Consider the following 13,043-nt stretch of genomic DNA (forward strand, 5'->3'; position numbering starts at 1 on the left):
TGGGTCTTTCCCCTCCTTAAGGATTATGGTGATGTTGGCCTCGCACATGGACTCCGTCATCCTCCCTTTCTGGATGCATGTTGAGTATGTTTGTGCCATTAGTGTTTTGATGTGTTCGCTGAAGGTTTTATAGAATGTCGCCGAGTACCCATCTGGTCCTGGCGCCTTGTTCCGTTTCAACTGGCTAATGGCGCTTCCAATCTCTTCTTCCGAGATATCAGCTTCGAGCGATTCCCTCTCCGCCTCGTCGAGCTTCGGCAGATTGGTCCTGCTGAGTAGGTCACGTCCTGCATCTTTGCTCAAGTTTTGATCCTCGGTGTACAGCTCTTGGTAAAATTGTCTGAAAACTTCTAGTATTCCTTTGTTCGTTGTTTGGGATTTGTTCGTGCGGTCTGTTATCGCTGCAATCGTGTGTTGCCTTTGTTTTGCCTTCAGATAGGACGCTAGCTGTTTCCCCGCTTTGTTTGCGGCACATAGGTTGACCGACTTGAACTTCGTCAGCCAGGAGCCCGCTCTTTCACTTAGGATCTTGTTCAGCTCGTATTTCTTTTTCGTTAGCAAAGTGAGCGTGTTTCTGTCCGTTATGTTGGCACAGTGACCTCTCTCCAGTGCTGTTATTTCCTCCTCGAGCTCCCGGAGTTTTTTTGTTCCGCCCTCTGTTCATCCTGGCCTTGATGTTTATCAAAGTTCCCCTTATTGTCGCTTTGACGCATTGAAACGATCAAAATGATGATAACCCCGGTAATAAACTACACGCTATCAATGCTACCCCTCCCAATGACAGAGACATTTCACAAAAAATTGGACCAGCTGATAAACATCTTCCTGTGGAAAAACAAGAAGCCAAGGATAAGCCTAAAAAAACTAAGACTGTCAAGAGACCTCGGAGGCCTTAACCTGGCGAACTTCAAGACATACCAGACGGCCTGTCTGGCAAGGCAGGGTATCGCCTGGGTAGATGCCACACAAACGTACAGGCCGGTATGGCTGGAGGTCGAACAAGACATCCTAGGAGGACTCATGCCAATAGCACTCCTAACAGCGAACCGGCACCCACTGAAAACAAGCGCCATACTAAAGTACACCAGAGAGGCCCTGCTGAAAGTGGACAGGCTCATGGCGCAGAAGCTGAAGGGCACGGCTTGGGAATCCATCTGGTTTAACTCTAAAGTGACCTACCAAGGGACGATACTGCACAATGACACGTGGATTGGCAAAGGCATCAGCACACCCAGCCAATTGGAAACAAAGAAGAAACCGCTGACGTTCCAGAACGTGCAGCAGCTACATGACCTCCCGAACCAAGAGTTCTACAACTTCTTAAAAATTAAGACAGCGATAACAAAGGCTAACCTGTGCGGAGGAGAGCCGGGGATCATCAAGTATATGCAGCTCATTGACTCAGCAGGTCATCACACGGCAAAAATCTATAAACTACTCAGCCCATCTAAGTTAACGCAGAACAAAAAAGCAACCAACACTTGGGAGATGCGCCTGGGCAGGCAATTAAATGAAAAGGAACGAGCAATAATGTGGAGTTCAGCGACAACAAACAAAGTCACCCCACAACTTGCGCAAACAAAATACTGGCTGCTCCACAACGCATACTGGACACCATCCAGACTCCACAAGGTCGGCATAGCAGACTCAGACAAATGCTGGAACTGTCTGAAAGAGGAAGGAACCCTCGAACACCTTGTCTTCACCTGCGTGAAAGTTAAGAAGTTCTGGGCACAAATCAACACCTTCCTGAACGATATGCTCAAAACAAATCTGGAGATCAGCTTCGTTAGCCTGGCGACTGAGCACCTAACAGCGGACCTAAAAAGTAAAGAAGAAAGAGAACTCTTAGACCTACTCCTCACGGCAGCCCTCAAAATGATCCTAACGAACTGGAAAAACACAGCCAAAGCAAATTTCAAAACATGGATCAACTGGATTACCTTCCTGAGGGGGGCCGACAACATCACAGGCACGTTCTCGAAAGAACACAAAGCCAAGCTGCACATGTGGGACCCGCTTGATGAGCTCCTGAGGACGACCCAATAAAGGACAATCAAACCCCCCCCCCCCCCCCTCTCTTCTTCTCTTTTTTTTCTTCTCCAGTGGAGGGAGACCAATGGACAATGGACATATATGATCGACGCCTGTGTACCTCTATCTGTACTGTATATATATATTTTTGTATACCAATAAAAATTTCTAATAAAAAAAAAAAGAAAGAGTGCCGTTCCCTGCTACGGACTCCGTTCCCTTTTAACCCCTTCAGGCTGTGGTCCGTGCCTCCCTGCGGTTCCCCCCCATAATCATTGAGTCAGCGCAAGCACTTCTCTAAATCAAGAAGCGCCCTGACGGTGCAAGCTGATATGTTTGGCGCTAAACAGATTGGATGAATAGCGTATGTGTCATATAAAGCTAGCCTGCCCCCTCAAAGGCACGCACGCTCTCCGCTTCCATAATGAGGATGACACACCTGGGTCACTGAGGCACAAACAAGATTGTGAGTGTGATAAACGTGATATCTACTGTTTCACAACATTATTCTTTTCTGGATCCCAAAAGAGGTTTAGCCAAGTGAAAAAAAACAAGATTTATTCGACGGTTGTCATAAAAGCATCTAATACAATACAATTCATTGAGGAATAAAACAATAAATAAGGTTACAATTACAATCTCACAAAAAAGGTTCTCTTAATATATATACAATGTAATTCCAGGGTACTAAAGTGCATACATGGGGTACGTAAATTTATTGGTTGGCCTGTGGGGGTTTTGCCCTTTTAACAGTTTACTTCTTATAGCCCAAGCCCACCCTAGAAACTTTCCCACAGCTGTAAACACAGTTTGGTTGGTACATGTACAAATTATTCTGGCAGCCACCATCCCACTCCTGGTACCCAGTAATTTACACATGGGAGTTAGCCATGTCCTACGTGGTGCTGCGTACACAGGGCAAACAAATAGTAGATGGTCAATAGTTTCCCTAGGGGCCAGGCAACCGGGACAGGCAACCTTTCCCCCACTAGACCAGCGATTAGTAAACACTCCGACTGGTAGACTTCCGATTCTGAGTTGGAAATAAAGCTTTCGGTCTAGAGGTTTTGTACTAATAATCCCAGAAATCTTCAAGACCAACCTCGTCTTTAAGAGTCAGGAAGGTACCAGTCAATGAAAGTGGAGCAGAATTCCTATGGACTTTCGAAGCAACAGTCTCCCAGTACAGTCTTTTTAGAACTTTGTTAGGAGGAAACCTTGCATTTACAGGGTCTTCCCACCTTTCATTCAGACCCAAGTTCATTAATACCTCGCCAAGACAGTGAAGGGGCAGGAGAAAGTGAGACGGAAACTGAGGAAGAGTGGAGAGGCCAAGACAGTGAAGGGGCAGGAGAGAGTGAGACGGAAACAGAGGAAGAGTGGAGAGGCCAAGACATGAAGGGGCAGGAGAGTGTGAGACGGAAACAGAGGAAGAGTGGAGAGGCCAAGACAGTGAAGGGGCAGGAGAGAGTGAGACGGAAACTGAGGAAGAGTGGAGAGGCCAAGACATGAAGGGGCAGGAGAGTGTGAGACGGAAACAGAGGAAGAGTGGAGAGGCCAAGACAGGCCAAGACAGGGAAGGGGCAGGAAAGAGTGAGACAGAAATAGAGGAAGAGTGGAGAGGCCAAGACAGTGAAGGGGCAGGAGAGAGTGAGACAGAAATAGAGGAAGAGTGGAGAGGCCAAGACAGTGAAGGGGCAGGAGAGAGTGAGACGGAAACTTAGGAAGAGTGGAGAGGCCAAGACAGTGAAGGGGCAGGAGAGAGTGAGACGGAAACTGAGGAAGAGTGGAGAGGCCAAGACATGAAGGGGCAGGAGAGTGTGAGACGGAAACAGAGGAAGAGTGGAGAGGCCAAGACAGGCCAAGACAGGGAAGGGGCAGGAAAGAGTGAGACAGAAATAGAGGAAGAGTGGAGAGGCCAAGACAGTGAAGGGGCAGGAGAGAATGAGACAGAAATAGAGGAAGAGTGGAGAGGCCAAGACAGTGAAGGGGCAGGAGAATGTGAGACGGAAACAGAGGAAGAGTGGAGAGGCCAAGACAGGGAAGGGGCAGGAGAGAGTGAGACAGAAATAGAGGAAGAGTGGAGAGGCCAAGACAGTGAAGGGGCAGGAGAGAGTGAGACAGAAATAGAGGAAGAGTGGAGAGCCAAGACAGTGCTGGGGCAGGAGAGAGTGAGGCGGAAACTAAGGAAGAGTGGAGAGGCCAAGACAGTGAAGGGGCAGGAGAGAGTGAGGCGGAAACTGAGGAAGAGTGGAGAGGCCAAGATAGTGAAGGGGCAGGAGAGAGTGAAACAGAAATAGAGGAAGAGTAGAGAGGCCAAGACAGTGAAGGGGCAGGAGAGAGTGAGACGGAAACAGAGGAAGAGTGGAGAGGCCAAGACAGGAAAGGGGCAGAAGAGAGTGAGACAGAAATAGAGGAAGAGTGGAGAGGCCAAGACAGTGAAGGGGCAGGAGAGAGTGAGACAGAAATAGAGGAAGAATGGAGAGGCCAAGACAGTGAAGGGGCAGGAGAGAGTGAGACAGAAATGAAAGGCAAATGGGGAATTGCGAACAAATGTGAACATTAACAATGCAAAAATACAACAAAGCAAGGCGAACTTGTGGTGTGCATGGACCTCCACTGCATGCAGCTCTGCCACACCCAGGAATACCCTCGCCCAAAGAACAAACTGCAGGAAGAAGCTGCCTCAGCCATGTCTGGAGGATGTAAGAAGGGGTCGACAGAAGGCCATTCCTGGTGAGGCAGACATTGTTACAGTGTCGTCCCCTTTACATGGTCAGTAGGAGCAAGTGGGAGGAGGGAGTGGGAGAGGGTGTGAGATAGATCAAAGCCTTTACTGTGATCAGTGGCCGCAGGCTGCCAGTGGGAGGGAACGAGCATATGGCGAGCGGCGGGGGAGTCTGGTGCGAGGCGTGGGAGCGGGGGAGGGGGAGCAGGCATATGGGGTGTGAGTGAGGCTAAGCACGTGCCTGGAGAAGCTTTTACTCTCCAGTACACAACATGCATTGTAGGAAATCCGGCTTGTTCAAGAGAGTTTGGTCACATGTAATAGGTTTCGAGCAATAAATTGCTCGACCTAAAAATAAAAAAAGTGATTGTAAATTGTAAAGATGCAGATTGTAAAGATGCATGCTACATGGGAAGGACAAACACAAGACTGGCAAGATAAGAAGCAGGCAAATGAGAATGACAAGGAAAGAAAAAGAATGGTAAGCAATGGGTGGGACCGAAGTCCCATGTTTTTGGTAGCCACAATATGCCTTGCAAGAGAGTGCATGTGCCGTCTAGTAGGCTCGATCTAAAAACAAAGAAAGATTTGGGGATAAGAAAAAAACAAACTGTGATTATGCAGGTCCTGTCGCACAAATAGGCACTCCCCGCAAACAGGGAAGCAAAATCACTGAAAAATGTGTTCATTCACTGCAAAAACACAGTAACCGATTAAGTAAGAGACATGGAAAAGGTACAGGACTAAAAGAACTGCAGGTAAAATAAACAAAAATAGCATTTTAAAACTCTGAGACATGGTATAATTGATTTGAGAGGTAGTGCTATCACAGCAGTAGAAGATTATAATACACCGACTTTTTGATATTTAAGTCATGCATTAACATTGAAACCCTCAGCCAATTACATAAAAAATAAGCAAGTGCTTAATAGTCAAAATACCAAGTACACTTGGTTTCTGTTACCCTAAAATAGCACGGGAAACTTTTGGATCAACATTCTCTAAATCATACCAACCAGCAGAAATGTTTATCAACCAATAGAAAAAAAGTAATCCGGGACTGTGAAAACTAATATTGTTTTTCATACAGTGAAGGCAAAAGGGTCTTTAAAAATTGCATAAACAAACAATTCATAAACAACCACCTAAACCAGATATTCATGGCAGAGAAGCACCAACAATCTGTTTGGCCCATTTTCCCAGAGCAACACCTGCAAGAAAGGTTTCATCTTGGTCACACTATTACAACCAAAGCATTTATTTCCCACTGTAGTACGTACAAGGGGTTTTGCGGAGAAATCTAAAAAATAAAAAAAGTGATGCTTGTTAAAATATATTTTGGTGCTCTGTTAAAGTCCCCTTTGTTGATGTTTGGGTCTCTCATAAATACATTCTTAAATGCTAGCACATTATCCTACCATTGGTTTGTCGTAAGAAAGAACTTCGAGTCAGGAATGAATACCGACATGCAATGTAGTAGGGTGGAATTTCCATACTACGGGTCTGTCGCCTGAAATGTGTATGTTACCACTTCACCCACAAAGTTTTTTTTTTAAAGACTTCCACCAGTTACTAGACTATCGCAACCTTTCCACCTCGTGGGCCGCTTTTCTCGTTTCACCTTTAAGCATTAATTAGGAACCACACTGTTACTACTGTGAGACTCGGGTACGAAAATCTATATAACATATACGCTTATTACGGATTGTATGACTTTACCCTTTGTATAGAAAACATTCCCATGAATCCTTCCCTCAACCCAGATACCAGACTCCATCTGAAGAAACCTTGAGGCCCAAAGCCCTTTTACAGTGATTCCTACCACACAAGTAAGTTAATGGTGATCCATGCACCATTTTACTGCATTTATTCAGAGGCTATTACAAAAATATGCATCTATTTAAAGGTCCATCATGTTGCAAGTGAGCCTGCACACAAAGCATTCACTGGAAGTAAATGTAAACACTACTAAACACTTTTTGGCAACAATAAAATGAAGAGTAAATCTGTCCCTCTCCAAGGATTTAAATATGCTAAATCAGCACTAACCAAGAAGCAAAAATGCAAGAGAAATACTTTGTGGCTCAAATATATTAAGATGAAATAATCACAAGTGAAGGATCTAGTGAAAATACACTGCATTCACAGCACTTGCTTTTACTAGACTAGCTCGAAGTAGGAAATCTCACCCATAAATACTTTTGCTGCTTGTGGAATACAAACAGCATTTCAATGATGAAGAACGCATATCAAAGTAATTGTTTCTGACCTGAAGACAGTAAAGTCATCATGTGGCTCAAGAATTTCATGGGCAATTAGCCATAGAGGTTCAGGTGTTTGCAGGCTAGTACCCAAAGAAGGCTTCTAAGCTATTTCAACACGTTACCCCCTAGCCCTGTTTTGTGCTGAAGTATGTGATGACAAGGATGTCACGGCGATGGACTTTGAGGCATTATTAATCAAAATGTAAACGCGTGCTGTAAATATTATTACATTTTAAACAGCATTTATGCTAACATCCCACATCTCTGGTTATCAACCATTAGCAGGCTACATCTAGCGGAGTGGAGTGGACTGTGGTGATTGAGCTGGTAATGATTCGAGCGCTCTGGTGTACCATACATCTGCAGCTCTGAAACCAGAGTACCTGGTCCAGTACACAGAAAGGAAAAAACATGGTTTCCTTGCCGTGGTCTCACACCAAAAACATTACCGTTTGTGAAGAATAAGCAAGATACAAGTAAAGGTCTGGTCTACAGTCAGACGTGAAAACAAAGGCTTAAAAATAAACTTCAATACTCCTTTCTTGTGGGCGGGATTATACATTAGATACTGGGCCCGGGCAGTCCCTCTGTCCTTGAAGCTGTCTGTAGTCTGATCTGTGGGGAAGCAGGGGGACATTCCCCTTTGTAGGTCGGCGCCTCTGAAAAACCAGTAGGGCTGGAGCAGAGCACGTTGCAGGACATGCTTAAGGGGATATGGTGACCCGCTGTGGCCTCTCAAGTGTTAAAATGCTGCAATAGAATGCTTTGGAGGAAATCCCAGTTAACCTGTTATAAGTGGCTTCTACAAGCGTCACTTCAGCAGATGGAACCTTATATTGCATTGTATTATAATTGCATTTATATAGCTCCTGCTTCCACTGATAGTGTTGAGGCGCTCGGTCCATATATGCAATGGAAAGAAACGAAAAAAATCAGGCTAAAGGATAATGCACACTAAAACCATTAGTCAACCATAGTAATAGTTCCAAGATGTCATCAACCATAGTAATAGTTCCAAGATGTCATCAACCATAGTAATAGTTCCAAGATGTCAGTGGAATGCAATGAAATGTTCCCCATTACAGCTGAGTCTGGGTCCAAAAATCTACATGCCAGCAACTGAAGTAGCTAAAAATCATTTCTATCTGGTCACCTGGAATTTTCACCAGAGTAGTCACTTGTTGGGTTGAATTTTTTTATTTTTCTGATGTTTTATTACAGAGTATAAGGATCACTGGATGTATGGGATTCCACAAACTGAGTTCATGTATAATTATTCTTTACTGAGGGCTGATTTAGCATCTGAAAGACGGTGCTCTATTTGACAGAGTGGCGGAGCGCATTACCTCCATCATGCTGATGGATCACGACCCTCAGATTTAGAGATGATCATCAGCCCAGCGGCCATCTTTGAACAGTGAAAGGAATAGCCGTCATGAAGGTAAGTAACAATGAATTAGTATTTAAAAAGTATAGCGGCGGTGTAGGGGTACCACTGTGCTGAGAGACATTATGACAAAAAATTTAAAATAAAGGGCAGCAGAGGGACCTTTCTCAAAAAAGTGCTAAACTAATTTTGAAAAACTAGTGGGCAAAAAGTCTGCAAAGGATATTTAGCCCCTTGGCACTGCCATGGTGAGAAAGGTGGAGTGTATAATGGCTGGGTGGAGAAGGTAACATGGCTGCTACTGTTCTCTTCTGGGTGGAGAGGTGGTTGGCATCTGTCTTGGCTGGAGTGAGTAGGAAGATTCTACTCCTCTCTTCTGAGCGGGAAGAGTAGGGTGACTTCCGCGGCTGTCTTCTGGGTGGAAAAAAGTGCTATGTCTTCCATTACTCTCTGCCGTGAAGGGAATAAAAGAGCACCCAATACTCTCTCGGGTGGAAGTGGATGGCATTGCTTTCATTATGCTCCACTGAGAGAGCGAGAGTGGTTTCCACTAATCTCTGCTGGCTGAGAGTCAGTGGATTCTATTTGAATGAAGAAGAGTAGCCTGGCTTCCATTAGTCTCTCCTGGTTGGCCGGGAATAAGAGGTTTTCCACTACTGTCGTCAGCAAGGGAGAGTGTAATATTGCTTCCAGTACCTGGCTTGCAAGAATGAAGTGGAATCCAATTTTCCTTAAATTCCTAATTTGGCCCCTTCGATGGAGAGATTGCACAGTCCCTTTCTCTTTCACACACACTGGAGTATAGGGCTATCAAAGGTTGTTAGCTGTCTCTCCGTGTGGCACTGAATCTGATCAGCATCAAGGGTCAGATTCCCTGTGTAATCGCCAACAGGGCGTAAAAGACATCCCATTCTTGTCCACCGTCCAAGTCAGAATGTCATAGCCAATATTCATGGTCCCAAATTCATCATAGTAGATGCTGTTGTTTCTGATGGTGAAGTTTATCGTCTTCCATTTTTTCAGCAGCTCGTCTCCAGCCTGGATGCTATTCACCGTCCTCTAGAAACGCACGGCACGGCCATCTCTATCCATCGCTAGCCACAGAGGCAAGGCTGGTTGTGGCAGAACTTCAAGAGACCCCTTCCGGGGTACCAACAATTTTCTGATTGAGTCTGCAGTCTGGGCAGCACTTTCTCGGGTTTTCTTCCCAGAGTCTGTCGGTGTCTCCAGAGTGTTCGCTTGGAGGCCAGTCGGAACTTCAAGAGACCCCTTCCGGGGTACCAACAATTTTATGACAGATTCTGCAGTCTGGGCAGCACTTTCTGGGGTTTTCTTCCCAGAGTCTCTCGGTGTCTCCAGAGTGTTCGCTTGGAGGCCAGTCGGAACTTCAAGAGACCCCTTCCGGGGTACCAACAATTTTATGACAGATTCTGCAGTCTGGGCAGCACTTTCTGGGGTTTTCTTCCCAGAGTCTCTCGGTGTCTCCAGAGTGTTCGCTTGGAGGCCAGTCTGAACTTCAAGAGACCCCTTCCGGGGTACCAACAATTTTATGACAGATTCTGCAGTCTGGGCAGCACTTTCTGGGGTTTTCTTCCCAGAGTCTCTCGGTGTCTCCAGAGTGTTCGCTTGGAGGCCAGTCAGAACTTCAAGAGACCCTGTCCGGGGTACCAACAATTTTCTGCGAGTCTTGGCAGCACTTTCTGGGGTTTTCTTCCCAGAGTTTGTCGGCGTCTCAAGAGTATTCGCTTGTGGGCCAGTTTGTTCGCGAATACGCTGCAATTCAGCTTCAAAGGCTCGGGAAGGCTTCTCATCTGGGGCCTGTAATTGCAATGGGTGGTTCCTCAGGGCTGGGACCAGCTTGTAGCTTGGTATCCTCCGAAGAGATTCATTCAGCTGATGCATCTTATTCAGCTGCTCCTGCGCACTACGCAGCTTAGAGCGGACCTCTTCAAATGCATTGCGAAGAACCGTACTGTCTTCCAGTAGTTTTGATATAGTATCCATCAGCATCTGCACGTGGTTCTCATTCTCCCGCTGGAGCTGGGCATATTTCTGGTTGTGGCTCTCCAAGGCGCGCTGGTTTTCCAGCTTTAGGGAGTTATACTGCGCCTGCAAGTCCAGGAGCTGCTTCTTGGCGCCTTCATGCTGGTTCTTCGGGATCATGTGCCGAGAGGGGAGGGCGGCGTCGTGGCTCATGGCGCCTTCCTTCTCCTTGCTCAGGGCTTCTGGAGCTTTTAATGTATGCACCACAGCATCTTCCTTGGCCTTCTTGTGCTCCGCACGCTCCTTCTGGAGGGTCTGCTCCAGCGCGGACCGCTGCTCATACATCTCTTCCAGCTCGGCAGAGAGCGCCCCCTGCTGCTGCTGCTGGGACTGCCAGTGCCTGTACAGGTAGAGCACGAACCCCAGGCACGCCAGGAAGGCCAGCAGGCTGAAGACTGCCTGCATTATCCTCATCTGCCTGCCCGGAGGGCCGGGCCCTCGGACTCCCGTGATCATCTTGACCGCAATGTCCGACTGACAGCCTCCTGGGCCCTGCGCGGCCTTATATAGCCCTGCTCAGCCTCGCGCATTATGACGTCGTTGTGAATTCACCCCCGCACTGTGACGTCGAGTCAACGCGCCTTGCGTCCCACACAGCATCAACCCTGGGTGTCTCAGTGTGTCCGCACCCTGAGCGGTGCAGCCTTGTCATCCCGTGTGTGGGTCACTGCGCGTGCTGTGCGCCTTTCCTGGGCACGCCTGGCCCTTCAGAGCCTGCGAGGGGGCTCCTCGAGCCCCTGGCATGGATGGATGTCACTGCGCGTGCTGTGCGCCTTTCCTGGGCACTCCTGGCCCTTCAGAGCCTGTGAGGGGGCTCCTCGAGCCCCTGGCATGCATGGATGTCACTGCACGTGCTGTGCGCCTTTCCTGGGCACGCCTGGCCCTTCAGAGCCTGCGAGGGGGCTCCTCGAGCCCCTGGCATGGATGGATGTCACTGCGCGTGCTGTGCGCCTTTCCTGGGCACGCCTGGCCCTTCAGAGCCTGCGAGGGGGCTCCTCGAGCCCCTGGCATGGATGGATGTGACCCACGACTCTCAGGCGAACATTCCTGCAGGAAGCACGCGGCCTCCCGCGCATCCCTTTTTCCGTGGAAGTGGCCCGTTTCCACAACGCTGCACTCTGTGCGTCCGGAGGGGCCGGAGAGTCCCCAGATCTGACACCAGAACACCTCCTGGTACCGGACACACACACATCACGAGGTCCCCAGCCAGGTGGAAGACAAAGAAACAGGAATAAACAAAGTTTTAGGGCTTTCCATCGTTAACACACAATCTAAGTCGCCCTCTATGTGCGCAGGTGCTAACGCGTCTTTAGCCCTTGAGTGAGGCTGCCTGCGGCCCACCCCGGGAGCCCCCGTAGTAGAGCCGCCACCCCCTTAGTGCCACACGAGGGCACACCCGACAGGCTGGTGTTTGGACCCACTGGGGGTCCTGCGCTGTTAGGTTGAAATTTCCATGACAAGGTCCCAGCTCTACCGCCCATCAAACTAACCAGGATCAGAAAACCTTCCTATAAGGGCCACTGTAATCATATGATTTTTTTTCAGCGTTTTCCACATAATTATGAATTTGCCGCTTGGGCAATACAATCCATAATCTGCTGCATCATTTACAGATTTGGGGGGAAAAGATTTTTTCTACTCAAACAAGTTACTTACACTTTTTTTTTAAAAAAAACAGCAATTCATGTCGGCATGCAGTGGAAAGCCCTTCACAAAGGTTGACTGGTCATCTTTTAGTAGCTCATTGGTACTGAGGTGAGATCTTTGCTAAAACAGTGTGAAAATTGGTGAAAGTGACAACATTGGATTATGCCACCTAATTGGCCTCTATTTGCCGAATAATTTAGTCACCACGGCCGCTTAATTTGTCCATCTCCTGCTGCTTAATTCCAGTGGCGCTGCCTATAAACTAGACCCCACTCCTAAACATAGTTCCCTGTGTTCTTTCTTTTATAGTCCCGTTTGTATTTTAAATGTATTTTTTCATGTGTTCTCGCATGCGGCATTGCGGGCGCGCTGAAGTTGCTTCAAAGTGTAAAAAGCACTGTAAATATGGCCTAAGTAATATGTGTTTTTTCTTTTTTGATGCAATGCATGATGAAAAGGCCGCGTCTTTGCACCATATGAGCGGCTTTGGCGTATTCCTGAGAATTCTGCAGCGAGCGGTCGCCCTGAGTACTTGTGACTCCCAAAGGGCCCTCGAATTCTCTTCTTGAAGTTTTCTCCGATAATAAGTCCTTAAAATGACTGAGTATTTAATTCAAAAGGCTTGAAAGCCATCTCCTGGGCCTGTGAATAGCAGAGGCAATTTGTTCTTTTTAAAGCTAAGCTGTGTTTGTTTCCGTCCTCTCTCCCCCACTTAATCTTTGATTGAGAGTACTTAAAAATCACAAAAAATACACACAAACGCTTCTCGTGCAATCCGTGGGATTAGCAGCGCGGACACACAACAGCCCTTGCACGTATTGGTACAGCATGGGCTGCAGCAGCGCACACTGTCCTACCACGGGGTCTCCACAGTCCTGTCCTGAGGTGAGTTAGCTATCTCATGCTCCATTCCCATTCAAGTCCTGGCCTCTCGTCTGAA

General features: G+C 47.4%; 1 pseudogene; it reads right to left on the bottom strand.

Moving 5' to 3' along the window:
• Positions 1 to 9,271: 9,271 nt before the first annotated feature.
• On the bottom strand, positions 9,272 to 10,912 carry LOC144798094 (Golgi integral membrane protein 4-like; annotated as a pseudogene).
• Between the last annotated feature and the right edge of the window lie 2,131 nt (positions 10,913 to 13,043).

This window comes from Lissotriton helveticus, chromosome 12 (assembly GCF_964261635.1).
Source record: "Lissotriton helveticus chromosome 12, aLisHel1.1, whole genome shotgun sequence".
Classification (NCBI taxonomy): Eukaryota; Metazoa; Chordata; class Amphibia; order Caudata; family Salamandridae; genus Lissotriton; species Lissotriton helveticus.